Raw genomic sequence first — 14,463 nt, 5'->3', positions numbered from 1 at the left:
GCACAATAGAGAGGTCAGGCACAATAGAGAGGTCAGCACGTCGGTCTAAATCCTATGCGCGCAGGGGTCTAGGCCCATCGCCCATTGCACACCTGCATGTTGCGAGGGCGGCCGGTGAGCAGACCTAGCAACCTCCATTACAAAGGAAGATGTGTTATGCGGTCCAACCCGGCGCGCGCTACTCAGTCGCTGATGTCAAGAAGGCTTCGGCTGATACCACGACATCGAGTGCCCATAATTGTTCCTGCGTAGTTGGTTAGTGCGTATAGGCCAGTGGCCAGACTCGGATCAAATACCAAGATCTCGTTAAGCATGTTAATTGAAGTATCCGCGGACGCCGACCAGGGCCAGGCCCACCTCTCACCTAGGTGGTCTCAACCTGCCCTGCCGCTTCGCCACAAAGATCCACCCAGAGGGCCGTCGGGACAAAGGTCATTTCAGCCCCCAATCCGTGAATCACTCGCGGGTACTCAACGAGCCGACCTGACTTTAGTCACCACATGTATCATGTACTAAGTATATAATTATATACCCGTGATCACCTCCCGAGTGATCACGGCCCGATAGTATAGCATGGCAGACGGACAAGAATGTAGGGCCACAGATGATAAACTAGCATCCTGTACTAAGCATTTAGGATTGCAGGTAAGGTATCAACAACTATAGCAACAATGACAGGTTATGCAACAGAATAGGATTAACCGAAAATAGTATCATGCTACACTACTCTAATACAAGCAGTAGAGGGAAGGAATAGGCGATATCTAGTGATCAAGGGGGGCTTGCTTGGTTGCTCTGGAAAAAAGGGTTCGTCGTCGATGTAGTCGATCATAGGGGTACTGATAGCGGTCTCGGGGTCTACCGGAAAGAAGTAACGGAGGGGCACACAATAAATAACAGAGCAATCAAAGCATCACAAAGCATAACATGGCAATACGCGGTGCTAGAGGTGACCTAACGATGTACTAGGTGATACCCGCCAAGGGGGGAAACATCCGGGAAAGTATCCCCGGTGTTTGGCATTTCCGGATAGACGAACCGGAGGGGGTCGGTTCCATGTTCACTATGATAAGGATGGATGGCAGACGAACGGACTGCGTATTCGGATTCATCGCATTTTTCTGAGCAACTTCCATGTATAAAGTATTTTCATCCGAGTTACGATTTATTTTATATTAATTTTTAAAATTTTAAATGATTTTCTAATTTCTAGATTTCAATTAATTCATAATTAAATTAATATTTAAATGTTATGGGTACATGGGAAGTGTACCCAGCCATATGCAACATAGGCTGACAGAGGGGCCCAGTTGACTGGGTCAACTGCCCAGTCAACAAAGACTGACTAGTGGGCAAGGGCCGAGTCAGCAGCCCAGTAAATAGTCAACAGTTTGACTGTTGACTGGTCAAAACTGACCAGTGGGCCCCACTGGTCCGTGAGAGAGTTTAATAACAGGTTTTATTTATTTTTAATTTAAACTAATTAGCTAGCGGGCCAGACGCGTCGGTGACTATTAACTTAACAGTTTATCTAAGCCTTTTTAACTAGTGGTGGGGCCTGCATGTCATTGGGGTTAGGTGCTGGGTTAGTAGGGCTAATTAACTGGGGGGTAATTAGCTTAGTGCTAATTAGGCCGCGACAGTGGCTATCGCCGGCGCTAATCGGTGCGACGGAGTGGGCTCCGGCCGGCCGATTCCGGCGACAAGAGAAGGCGCGAGCGGGCGCGTTGGGGAGTGGTCGGCGCCACGAATGGGATGGTAGCTGCGGGGTGGCCGGCGGTCCATCGGACCAGTGTTAGTGGCGACAGGAGCGGCGGGATGGCGGCGAGCCGTAGCGAGGCCACGGCGGGCTCGCGGCAACGGGCGCGGGCAGCAGGCATCAGCTACGAACGGCGACGAATGGGACACGGCCACGCGAGGCGCGGGCGCGGTTGGGAGTGGCGAGCATGAGCGGAGGCGCAGGCAACAGTGCAGCAGCAACAGACAGCGGCAGCGGCAGTTAGCAAGGAGCAGCGGCGACGTAGCAGTAGTAGCAAGTCATGCGAGCTAGTAGCAGCAGGAGCAAGCGGGCCAGGGCGCGCGGGTGGCTGCAGGGGCTACGGGCGAAGGTGGTCAGGTGCGTGGGCTGCCAGGCAGGGATGCGCGGGATCGATGGCCGGGACCTCGTCCGACGGTGACGGAGCTATGGGAACGAGCGGGAGGCACTCTAAGGGGCCGCATCCGATGGGGAAGAGGAATAAAAATGGAGTGGAGGCTCACAGCCAGCGGTTGGTGAAGCCGGAGGGGGTCGATGGAGAACGAATCGACGGGGAGCAGAGGCGATGGCTGATGGAGGGGATCATGGCTTGCGTCACCGATGCAGCGTCTCGGTCCAATCCAGCAGGCATAGACGATGTGGCCGATGATGACGGAGCTCCCAAGGGTGATCTCAGGTGAGGACGAGCTCGGTGGCCATGTGGAGGAGGTCATCCATGGCAGCGGCTGCTCAGGCATGCGTGCGGAAGAAGAAGGTGAGCGGGGAAAGGGGATCTAGGGCGCTAGGCTTCCTCCAGGGCGTCGAGGAGATGCTAAGTAGTCATCCAGGGGCGATGTGGCATCACCATGGCGTTCATCCAACGGCGGCATCAGCCGCGGGTGCGTGCGATGCTGACAAGGCGATGAGGAAGATGACGACTGCAATGGTGGGCTGGGCCTCATACAGTGTGCGTTGGGCCGCGGTGCACTGTGGCACTTGGCTGAGTGGCACAGTAGGTGTTTGGCGTTTTCTTTTTTTGTTTGTTCTTTTCTGTTTCTTTTATTTTGTCTTTATTTTAGTTTTATAAAATATAGAATTAATTTCTAAATTAGTATTACCATTTAAGTCAGTGCCACAAAAAGTTTTACTCCAAAATAAAACATTTTATAAGTTACAAAAAGGCATTTAATTAATTATTATAGCCATTGTTTTAATTAGTACAATGCATTTAATTATTTAATAACTTCACCATTATTACTTATGAGTTACTTGTCACATCTAGAACATTTTATTTTTAATATTTGAAAACTTTTATTGTTTGACTTGATTTTGAATTTGAATTTCGAACTAGATTTGAATCAACGTGAGATTCACAACAGTAACAGTGGTTACATGGCATCATTAGTAGAGGGTTACTGTAGCTTAATTATCTAGGCATCACATCTTCTGTTTCACGTTCCTATTTTCTGGCCGAAAACTGTTTCTTATATTCCCGAAGATCCATAACTCCAATTGCACTAAGATTTTAACATGACTTTTTTCCGGATATAAGCTTCCTTGCGCCCGAAGTAGAGATCCAACCGACATACGAGGTGAGCACAACCCACTTGGGCGCGCCTAGCCCTTGGGGCGCGCCCTGGTGTCTTTTGGGGGTTCTGGTCCCTCGTTTGTGTTGATTCTAAGTCCCAAAAATCACATGTGTTCCAAAATAATTCTTCATAATTTTTTATCGTGTTTGGACTTTGTTTCATATGGGTATTATACGAAACAAAAAACATGCAACAAATAGGAACTGGCACTAGGCACTGGATCAATAGGTTAGTCCAATAAATCATATAAAAATGTTGCCAAAAGTATGTGAAAGTTGTATAATATTGGCATGAAACAATAAAAAATTATAGATAAGACGGAGACGTATCAGTGTCTCGAACAACTATCAAATCTCAGGCCTTGGTGGATTTCATCAATGACTGGACTGAACTACAAGTCCCTGAGGAGAAGTCAAACAATACGTATTGGACGATACACTTCGATGGTTCCAGGTAATTGGAAGGCTCGGGGGCTGGAGTGATCATATCTTCCCCATGAAGTGATAAATTTTGTTATGTTTTGAGGCTCATGTTTCCCTGTGCTAACAATGCAGCTGAGTATGAGGCTCTGCTTCCTGGGCTCTGTATGGCTAAGGAAATGAACCTCAGCCGTGCATTCGCACGGGGCCGTTACAATTATGACAATGCTAATATTCACGGAACAAACATGTAGCAAACATAACTTTGCATATGAACTTAAATTTTCTTTCTCTTATTATCATCTAAGAGAATACCTAAAATAATTGCATAGCTAAAAATAATAGTATGCCTTAAGCCATTGAGATGATGGTTGAAAGCATACACACATTTTATTAATTGACTAAAGGGTCATGAGAATGAGATAGGCAAAGGCAAAAATATATACGGAGCAATCCGTGAAAATCTTGGCAACATGCAGCACACACTTCAAATGTCGTCTAGAAACGACATACATGAACAATGTATTAAAAATAACATCAATCAATTTCGAAAAAAACCCAAGATTTTGGATCGGTAGCATTACAAAATATAATAGATTATAGATATAATAAGTAAGACTAATGTTGAATGGATACTTCTAATATCATGCGTAATTTACATAGAAGTGGGCTGATATAATTCTGTGTCAAAACAAAAGATAGCTACACTCCACAAGAATGCTTCATATGTCCGTACCCTTATCACGCCGAGATCCTTCATGATATCATGTACTCCCTCCGTTCTTAAATATAAGTTTTTCTAAAGATCTCACTATGGACTACATACGGATACATATAGACGTAGTTTAGAGTGTAGATTCACTCATTTTGCTCCGCATCTAGTCTTTTATTGGAATCTCTAGAAAGACTTATATTTAGGAACGGAGGGAGTATTAAGCAGCTGCTGTACGCTAAATTAGTACAAATAACAAATTTAAGAAAGGGTGTGAAAGAACACATGTATCTATATACAAATAGGATTAGGTGATATTGTTACCATATCCATTAAATAGCCACTATAGTAGTTCGAATCTAGTACACTCAAGAAGTGTAGAAAATTGAAAGAAAATATGCAAGCCCTGATTAAATGTTAGTGAAACCGAATGGAGGATGGTAGCCATGGCCTACCTGATTGAACTTTACTCGGCCGGTTCTGTAAATGTTGTTATAAAGAAACTAAAAACGGCTTACATTTAATTCCTTGTCATAAAATCTGATAATAACCTCAAAAAAATAAAATTTGAAGATGATGTAAGGATGTAGATGTTCAATCCCCATGGCGGAACTAACTTAGAATTTGCACATAGTTCAAACAAAAAAGCCTAAGTATGGGGGAAAAACCATGGACCAATAACCGAAATATGCTAAAAGATGTTGTAGTAAATTCATGAAACAACTAACCTGTACACATCGAAAATTAAATAGTAGACGAAGCATTAATCTCAATTATTTTGTGATTTATTTACTCTTGGTCTACCATATATTAAATGTCATCTGTGGTATTAGGAAATATATGTTCAAAACTTGATCATTTTATTACAGGAAAAAGTCCTAATATTACGTATTGGGGAGCAAAATCATACTCACCGGCGTTGTGTAACTAAAAACCAAAAATAACTGAAATAGTTTTCTCCTGGTGCATGTCATATATTTGGCAATTTATGTACGTGGAAGATATATGTGTAACCACTGCCACATATGCCTTGTTTGTGTATCGTCGATCTTGAGAAATAATCCTGCAATTCTCTTTATTTGCCTGCAACACAATGATGGAAATACACATGTAGTTTTAAAATAAAAATTAAGCAGCACAAAAATCACCTTAATTATCGTCTCAATAGGTCATTGGTGAAAAGCAAAGCTGCAATAAAAATGAAAGGTTGTAAAGAATCGTGTCAGTTATCCATTTTTGTAAGCGACACCAGATTTTACTGATGCCATGTACATATAAATTTGTAATTATTACGTCCGTGCATGAAATTAACAATGATTAAAATATAATAATGTGAAACTTGTACTCCCTCTGTAAACTAATATAAAAGCGTTTAGATCACTATTTTAGTATTCTAAACGCTCTTATGTTAGTTTACGGAGGGAGTACTAAATCATGTCCCATGTTATTCAAACTTCACTGCTCAAAACACTGGTCTGATGATTATTTTTACACAGTAGCCTGCAACAGGTTCATCCCTGAAAGAAAGAAAACATTGTTAAAATGCATCAAATAAGTATTTCAAGATATATGTCCTATGGGATCATTCCTATTAGCAATGCTATTTGTTTCTTTCGGTAGGAAATAAGAGAAACATAACAAACTCATGAGTCCTGTCTAAGAGGTTAAAATCGGAAGGATTTATGTATAAAATAATACACAACAACTCGAGTATGCCTTGTTTAGAAATGTCACATCCATGGTATATAAAGACATTAGTTGGAGGGTCCTTACTCTTAACACCTTGGTCAGACTGCAGGCTTGGAAGGATAAATAATCGTTGTTAACATGTGATCATATATAGTCTGGTAATTTGTCTCCACCACATTGTCCCAGTCACAATATTGGGCACACCCACCCGTGCACCTGCACGGGCTAGTAATAATATCATCATAAACAAACTCCAAATTTTTATCACACATGAATGCAATTGAAGAAATTTAAAAAATACACTTTGAGAATTGCCATGCTCATCAAATTGTATGCACTTCCTAAATGCTTCTGAATCAAATCAGTATTGGATTTTTTATTAAATTCGGCATGCTCTCAGCTCAGTTGAGAAGAGCTTGGTTAACAACACCAAAGTAAAGCAACATATGTTGTGTAGTAGCGAGGAGAAAATATGCTCATTAATAATTGAGTGTTTTGCATGGCCAGACCACCAAAGGGCAAAGAAACATTTTACAACGCAAATATACATTTCTTTCTTCATCAAGATTACAACCCCACAAAAGGGGATCATGAGCAATGCATCGGACTTTCTCGTTTATTGAGTAAATACAGGTGCTACCGATTATAAAACAACAAACTGGAAATAAGTAATTATTGATTTCCTTCACAATGCCGTAGCAAGGCCCTCTGCGGCTCGCCTCCATCTCCAGGGCGAGGTCACCGTCTGGCTTAGCTGCTCTGCCACCTCAACCATGTGAATAGTGATGTTGTTGAGAGCATGCCCCAATTGATTCTGATAACCATCTGAATTCCCCAATGCGAGGAAGAGACTACACCGAGCACAAAACATAGTTGGAGAAATTCGTATTTGAATCAAAAGCCCAGTATAATATACTGATGCAACCTCATAGAGAAAATCCTAGTTGCACTGAATTTAGACATTTAGTCAAGAAACATCTCGAGGGTTGCATTAAACTTCAGACAATCATGTCACATAACTGAAAAATAGAAAGAAATGTGCATACGGGAACAGATATTACATAAGTAGGTGACGCCAAAACAATTAGCTACTTATTTCCATGCTTAGTTGTGTTTTGTAATTAGGTACTAAACCAATATTTCGTTTTTCAGTTTTGAAACATCACACTTTTGTAACTAAAAACTAATCGATCAATTGAATATTGAGCAATATAAGTAAATGTACGTCTCTTTTTGATAGCTTATCACTGCAATTTATCCATAATTTATTTTTCTTGTAGAGAACAGAGTGGAAATTACAGTAAGTAAAATTACAGTAACTAAACCTTGACTTGCTTCTGTACCATTTTGATTAAGATCAAAACAAAACATTGTCAAATGTTCCGTAATAGAAAAAACAAATGTACACTTTTTAACTCAACATGTGCACTTCGTTAATATGTCATGAGTCCTTACGCTTCAGGCACATTAACCTGACGCACTATGTATGGACATGCACGGCCGAACCCATATGATCTTAGTTCAGATCTAAGAGGAGGTTAATGTGTGATATTTCACCAGTTTATACATTTTCCCTATTTCCTCAACAACCATGGATGTATTAAGATTATCACAGAATCAACATTCCACTAATGACCAGTATAATACAATGTAGGTTGAATTACTAATGATCAGCATAATACAATGTAGGAAACATGGAATCCTAGCAATAGCTTGATTAGAGCAGTAAACAACATATATTGACCCTAATAGCAGTGTTAATATGAAAATAAGGAAATTCGAGAGAGTAAAAGCTGGGTGGTAGGACCATCAGGAGTGGCTGCAAGTCACCATGACACCAAGCTCTAGTCTTCAGTCACAAAGCATACAACTCCAGCCAGAGCAGTTTTAAACCACGCTTCCTATCATTAGCAGAATATCTGTAAAAGAAAACTTTATTAATAACTGTACATCAATACCAGATTTACACATTGACTGACAGATTAGAAAATGTAGAGCAGACTCCCTTCTCCAATTCATCTTGAAATTAAGATATTAATACACAAAGATTGTCAATTTTGTAGTACCAATCACATGATACAATCGTACAATTACTGGTCCTTGAAAGCTATAGATAGATGATAATGCGGAAAGAGCTAGCTCTCAGCATCATTAATCTATGCTCTTTTTTCCATACACTATAGCTAAGATGATTTGCCCTTTCATATATCTATGTCGCTACAGTTTAACTGTTGTGTATTGCGACATCCACCATGTTACCTGGTGTTATCAAGTCGAAACAAAATGTCATTTGGCATGGAACGAAGAATTTTCTGAGCATCATTCTCGATAGCAGATATACCATGACGCAAAAGAGACTCTAGAAAGGAGAACTAAACAATATCATTTATGTGCTATAAGAATTCAGGTATTCGTGTTTGAAGGATGACATCCAGGTATATGACTATCCATAAAAATGTATAGTTATCAGCAACCATCATTCCTAACCTATTATTGCTTAATAGATCTCACCTATTTCCATCCAAAAAAAGCAACGATGGTTTCGTTTTGATGCTATGTACTTCTTATAATTTCTTGTACTGCAGGTATTTTTTTGCACAGCAAAAAATCATGAGTATCATTGTGAGACAGCCTAAGGCATCTCATATGTCAACCAATTATACAAATAAAAAAAGTGAGACATGATTGATACCTCAAGTTTGCTTCATGAAACGTTATTTTCAACTTCAAAAACGAATGTGCATCCTTTCATGTTCGACCTACAATTTTTCACCTGATTGAACTCACCACTCGTTTAGAATTTTCTAAATTTGGTCCTCAGTACTGAATAATGTTTAGAATTTTCATGTAAGAGAGATCTGTAAGAGAGATCTGAAAGAGAGATCTGAATAACGTTTCATTATAAAATGCTTCACGCATATAAAGTTAATGCTTGATACATTTTCTTATTCTGTGAATTGTGCCCAGTCCATGACTATAACTGAAACTAAAAGCCCAAAAACTTTTTAGGTGGCTCATAATAATACTAATGTATACAAGCTAGAAACTGAATCATGTTGAATGCTAAGTCATCAATACGGAATTATGTGTAGGTAAGAATAGAATATCTCGGACTGTTTTCTCTACCAGATAAGATGTCACAAATTTGTTGAGTATGTAAAAAAATAGTAGAATGGAGACCCTAAAGTAATTGTTATCAACCATTGTATATATCAGCTGCCCATGAATCATGATTTCCCAGTGCATACTATATATGTTGACAGGGATCATTTTTCTGTTGTAATAGAAATTGATGGAAGATCTCGGAAATAGCAATGGACATATACTATTAGAGATATATTAAGCAATGCACTTGGCACAAATTCGGCTTGCAAAATTGCAGAAATAGCACTAACATTTTGGACAGGGTACTATTAGAGATATATTCTATGGGTAAATTTATGTAGTGCAGAAAATTCAGGATAGATACTTCCCTGCTGAGTTTTTTTACCTCAAACTTGGTAGCCTGGTTCAGCAAATTTGGCTCGGCGGCCTTGTTTCTCTGTACACATTACATCAAACATGGAAGGATCAAGATTGGAGCTGGGCAGGGGAAATAAAGGGACACTTTGCATTGGGGAACGTTGTACTAGAAGGAGTAATTTTGGATCAACGCCACCTGCTGAAGCTCCTATGATGTCTCGACCACCAACCATGCATGAGTGCCGCTCGAGGTAGGGGTGCTCCAGGCCTGCAGCTGTTCCACGAGCTAGTGGCTCCGCACGCACCACATAGGAGCCGACACATGCACGACTCCGTCGTTCCTGCCGCCCTCGACGGTGAGAGGCGCGATGTGGCAATGCATAGGGTGCTGGATCTTCCAGCGGGCGACCAAGGTAGGATCTGGCAACGACGGCTACCGGTGCAACCAATTCGAGGTGAGGAAGAATGGCGGGAGAGCGGGCGATGGCGGAGGGCGTGGATCCAGTTGGGGCGGCTTCGTTCCGCATGCCGGCGACGTCCTGATGTCCCTGTGGAGGCAAGGCAGAGAGAGGTGAGAGAGGAGTAGGGAAGGACGGAAAAAGGCAAGGCAGGAGGGCGGCTGCTGCTCGCTGGTGAGCTCCCCGGCAGGCGACAGATGCTCCAGCGGCGCACCGGACACGGAGGAGTCGAGGTGGCGGCAAGGTTCGCGAGCTCTGGCGGCACGGCTGCTCGGGGCTGAAGAAAAGGCGACATGTTTTTTCCTTTTATTTTTATATGGAAGGAGACATAGATGAATAGATAGAGTTTCTTTGTCGTGAATGAAAGAGATAAAGATTGCTAATCGTGTTTTAGGTGGACTGCTTTGGAGTTTTTTTACGTGAATGAAAGAGATAAAAGATTGCTAATTGTGTTTTAGGTTTTGGAGCTTTTTTATCACAACGAAAGCAAAATTTTAATCGAATCTACACCGTAATAATCTGGACCCACCAGATTAACGGCTCCTAATTACTGATTAACATGGTAATTTCTTGGGAGTCTGTAATTAGTATAGGTATAGATAGATAGATAGATAGATAGATAGGTAGATAGATATAGATGAACCTCAGGCGGGTCAGATGGTTGAGCTACTCAAACTTGGTCACTCAGCAGTTCTCTCGGACTTGGGATTCCAACGACCTCCCTATCGGTGTCAAACCGGCGGATCTTGGGTAGGGGGTCCCGAACTACGCGTCTAAGGCTGATGGTAACAGGAGGCGGGGGACACAATGTTTACCCAGGTTCGGGCCCTCTCGATGGAGGTAATACCCTACTTCCTACTTGATTAATCTTGATGATATGAGTATTACAAGAGTTTATCTACCATGAGATCGTAGAGGCTAAACCCTAGAAGCTAGCCTGTGATTATGATTGTTATTGTCCTACGGACTAAACCCTCTAGTTTATATAGACACTGGAGGGGGCTAGGGTTACACAGAGTCGGTTACAAGGGACGAGATCTACATATCTGAATTGCCAAGCTTGCCTTCCACGCAAAGGTGAGTCCCACCCGGACACGGGACGAAGTCTTCAATCTTGTATCTTTATAGTCCAACAGTCCGGCCAAAGTATATAGTCTGGCTGTCCGAGGACCCCTTAATCCAGGACTCCCTCGGTAGCCCCTGAACCAGGCTTCAATGGCGATCAGTCCGGCGTGTAGATTGTCTTCGGCATTGCAAGACGGGTTCCTTCTCCGAATACTCCATAGAAGATTTTGGACACAAGGATCGTGTCCGGCTCTGCAAAATAAGTTCCACATACCACCATAGAGAGTATATTATTCCACAAATCTAATCTGCTGACAACTTTTTTTAACGTGACATCCTGCCGTGGCCCGGTCATTACGAACCATTTTTCCCTCCCTGCCACTGCACGTGTTGCGAGGCGGTTTTATTGGCATGTCTTATCGAAGCAGAGATCGTGTTCCCTTTATCACAGGATTCTCATCAATACGGATATGGGTAACCCAACTGTGCCATCAATCGTGGCGCTTGGGGAATAAGCGATTTTATGGGGTAAGTAGGGAGGCGCACAGTTTCTACCGCCTTTATAAAGGGACAAGGATTCCTCTTTTTCAACTACGCCTTCTTCTTCTCCTGCCCATTCATTCTCGCGCACTCGAGCTCCAGCGCCCAAGTTCTCATTTTCTCCGCAAAGCCATTCCAAACATGTCCGGAGCGGGTGGTAAGTGGATGGTCTCCTCCGTTACGGAGGAGAACATTATGAAGCTCTGGGAAGCCGGATACCTAGCCGCACACATCGCACACCGGCTCCCAGACGCGGGGCAGATTGTCCCTACTCCAGAACCCCATGAGAGGGTGGTATTCCTCACCCACTTCGTCCGTGGACTGGGATTTCCCCTCCACCCATTTGTCCGTGGGCTCATGTTCTACTACAGGCTGGACTTTCATGATCTGGCCCCCAATTTCATTCTCAACATCTCGGCGTTTATCGTCGTGTGCGAGGCCTTCCTCTGCATCAAGCCCCACTTCGTCCTGTGGCTAAAGACCTTCAACATGAAACCGAAGGTGGTGGTAGGCCAGCAAGCGGAGTGCGGAGATGCCATGGTGGGCAAAATGCCCAACGTCACCTAGCTCGAAGGCTCCTATGTGGAGACCATGAAGGGGTGGCAATCGGGGTGGTTCTACATCACCGTGTCGCGCGACACCAACTAGGTGGCGGCCCCTGAATTTCGATCCGGCATCCCCACGCGACTCACCTCCTGGAAAGAGAAGGGCCTATCCTGGGGTTCATCGGTAGAGCTGACCAGACTCCAGAACTGTGCCAAAAATATGATACGCAAGAAAATCAAGCTTGTCAACGTGGTTCAGGTCATGCTCTTCCGCCAGATCCTTCCGTGTCAAATACGGGCATTCAATATGTGGGAGTTCGACCCGGACAAGCACCAGACGCTGCGAGAGCGTTTTGACACGACGCACAAAGATGTCTGGAAGGTGCTGTTCAAGGCCGCCGAGGTACCTCCTCCCCTTACCGAGGATCGCGGACTCAGCGCAAAGCGCCCCACCAATCCGGTAAGCTCTTTATATCTCATAAGATATTCCTTTCCCCGATATAATCATGTGAGGGATCTGAGCCTCCACACCATTTTAACAGGACTGGGTAGGGACAGCGGAGCGGATCGATTGTCCAGCCCCATTGCCCGAAGATCCAGCAAGGGCTCTCTTAACGGAGATGTTGGTTCTAGCACCCTATGAGGCGCCGGAGAAGAAGGCCACGGGGACCAGGAAAGGTCTCTGGCGCAAGGTTATATCGGACTCATCGTCCGAAAACACCGAGGCGCACTCCTCCCACGAAAACGAGGAGGAGGAAGAGGAAAGTTCTCTCCCCCCAACCGGGGAGGACAAGAAAAGGAAGGCCGCCCCATCTAGGGAGGCCAAAGGGTGCAATAAGGGAAGGACCCTCCTTTTGGACCACTCCACAACAGCCGCTTACAGCGATGAGGAGTGGTTGCCCAGGGACAAGCCCCTGGCGAAGTCGTAAGTATCCGGATACTATAATAGTTCTGGTATGTTTTGTTTTATTGCTTCTTATCGTGTCAAACATGATCATGCAGTCCATCCAAAGCCCATATCAACGTATCTTCTTCGAATGAGTCTTTGGGCCAGTCGGTGATGAACAGCGATTCACTCCCGATAGCCACCTCCCCCCGGCCCACGGACGACATCGAGGTGTTGTCTCAAAGGCATCGGGCCGAGGCGACATCCCGGGTGCCAGACGCATGGGGGGTAAGACTCCCGTGGGGGGCCGCAACAAGTTTGGCCCCCAGCCGGATACTGCGCCGGACCCTCCAGTGGTTCCGGATTCTATCAGGCGACCCCTCGCTACGGGGGGCGAGCCGTCTATGCCGATGGCCTTTGTCCATCCAGAGGCATCGGACAACTTGCTAGAAGCGCTTCGCGGAGCTTCCATTGACGAAGAGCACCGCACCATCATGAGTGCGGTGGTCGAGAAGGTTCGGTCCGCCAAAAGCGGATTGACCGAAGCCTGTGCCAGCCTCCTAACAGGCTTTGAGGTAAGTAATCAAGTTATGAGAAAATATCACAGCATAGATAGTAGCCCCTGATGCTCTGTTTGGTGTTCGCAAAGAAAGGCCGAACAGAGGATCAAATAACAATCACAGGAGTCTAATCAGAATATGTCTATGTGAATAAGCAGGCTTCGCTGCTGGCCGCTGCCGCTCATACTGTGGAGGTCTCCGGACTGAAGCGGAACCTTGAGCGGTCCGAGGAAGAGCTTGTCCTTACCAAGAGGCAGCTCGAAGAGAACAAAGGTAAGTGATACCCCGTCTGTATATTGATAAAGAAAAAAGTGGTTACTAAATCATAGGATCATCATGAATTTTGCTAGGGGTCACGACCGAAGTGGCGGCTCTGAAGAAGGCGATGTCCGAGGCCGAAGATAGAGCGGCCCAGGAGCGCATCGAGCGCAGGAAGCAAGACGCCCGAGTCGGCGAGGTTCAACAAGAGCTCCAGGATTTCGTCAAAAAATACGAGTCCTTGGAGCGTGACTCTAAGACGCAGGGGTCCGAGCTTGCGAAGGCCCTCGAGAACGCATAAAATGCCAAGGCCGAAGCTCAAAAGGCCCTCCAGGAGATTCAGGCGGTCAAAAAGATAGCGGCGGGTAAGGCATTCATTATGCAAAGCAAGCATGTGAAGGAAACTTTCCTTTTACTTACCCGAATTCAGAGCTGTCCAGGAGCGTTCGCAGATCTACCCAGCAGCGTATTGGATGCGGCAGAGTTCTACCGGGCTGAGGAAGGGAGCTCGACAGAAAAGTTGTTCTGGTCTCAATATACTAGGA

General features: G+C 44.3%; 1 long non-coding RNA gene across 1 annotated transcript; it reads right to left on the bottom strand.

Moving 5' to 3' along the window:
• Window positions 1-6,179: 6,179 nt before the first annotated feature.
• Window positions 6,180-10,359, bottom strand: LOC123102930 (uncharacterized). Its single transcript, XR_006449485.1, has 3 exons — window positions 10,279-10,359; window positions 9,803-10,154; window positions 6,180-9,685 (listed from the first exon to the last, which is right to left on the bottom strand). It is a non-coding gene; the product is annotated as an uncharacterized lncRNA (long non-coding RNA).
• Window positions 10,360-14,463: the final 4,104 nt, after the last annotated feature.

Source organism: Triticum aestivum, chromosome 5A, assembly GCF_018294505.1.
Source record: "Triticum aestivum cultivar Chinese Spring chromosome 5A, IWGSC CS RefSeq v2.1, whole genome shotgun sequence".
Lineage (NCBI taxonomy): Eukaryota > Viridiplantae > Streptophyta > Magnoliopsida > Poales > Poaceae > Triticum > Triticum aestivum.
The sequence above is the reverse complement of the archived record's forward strand: the minus strand, read 5'-3'. Positions and strand labels throughout refer to the sequence as shown.